Below are 1,357 nucleotides of genomic sequence, written 5' to 3' on the forward strand. Positions count from 1 at the left end.
TCTCTGTGGCGGAATGTTGCAATAACAACCCACACACCCTTGAATCACAATAAACAGACAATTATCTCCTCAACACAAACTTTCCCCTTACTTTATCATAAACTGGACTCTTATACAAAAGGGCAAAAAAAAAAAAATAAAAAAATAAAAACATAACCTTACTAACTATATTCCTTAAAACTAAATTATCACTTAATTCTAGAATTATAACAACCAAACTAAAGGTATTAATATAGACAACACAAAATAAAACTTAACATACAAAATAAATAAAAATGCCACATTCATATAAAACCGGAGAAAATATCAAAACATAAAACTATGATGCACCACATCCAAATATGTTTATAATTGCTTATTTATTAATGCGGAAACTGTCTAGGCACACAAACCGATCAGTCCTTGGCACAGCCACCAATCTATGGCAAACAGAACTATATTCAGTTCCAGTCAACTGAACTGAACAGTCAATTGGTGGTCAAAATCATCATCATCATCATCATCAATAACAGCAATCTGAAGTTCATCCAGTCCGGGTCATCAATATTTCTCTAAATCCAAAGAGCACTCTAAATATAATCGTAATACAGGCCAGGTCATCAACGGTTGAACAACATTCAAATCTAAGTTCACTCCAAAGGAGGAATCACAGGTCAGAAAATGAATAATCACTTCCAACGCTGGTCAAATCAATCAAATATGTAAATCCAGCGTGCACTCACAAACGCAACTGCCTCTAGCTGCAGTCAAATCAAAAAGCCATTTATCCAAGACATTCACCATTGTTGTAACCTAGCTAAAAACATAAACAAACAATCTCATTTTATACCAACAATCTCACTCGCAACACATAATCGATACACTAACTACCTCTCTCTCTCTCTCTCTCTCTCTCTCCTCTCTCTCTCTCTCTCTCTCTCTCTCTCTCAGTATTTGGCAAACAAAAAAAAATAAAAATAAAAACAAAAATTAATACTCCACATCTCTGCCAAAATGGTGCAATACATGTTAAATGTGGTATTTCTTTATAAATCCCCAACAGCTTCTTAGGAAATGCGATGCACATCATGTACCAACACATCCTACTTGCGCTGAAGTGCAACATAAAATAAAAAATAAAGACACAAAGGTATTCTGCTCAACATGCTTAGTCTGGATGGAAAATATAATTAAGTTGAGACTGAATCTGCAAATTGTAGAAGAAGAAGAAGAAGAAGAAGAAGAAGAAGAAGAAGAAGAAGAAGAAGAAGAGAAAAATGAACAGGATATGTGTAAGGAAGCATAGGAAATCATTGATACAACATATGATGCCATTCAACAACATACTTAGGAAGAAATAAAGTATCAGATGGAAACA

The sequence above is a fragment of the Palaemon carinicauda genome, chromosome 2 (assembly GCF_036898095.1).
Source record: "Palaemon carinicauda isolate YSFRI2023 chromosome 2, ASM3689809v2, whole genome shotgun sequence".
NCBI classification, from domain to species: Eukaryota; Metazoa; Arthropoda; class Malacostraca; order Decapoda; family Palaemonidae; genus Palaemon; species Palaemon carinicauda.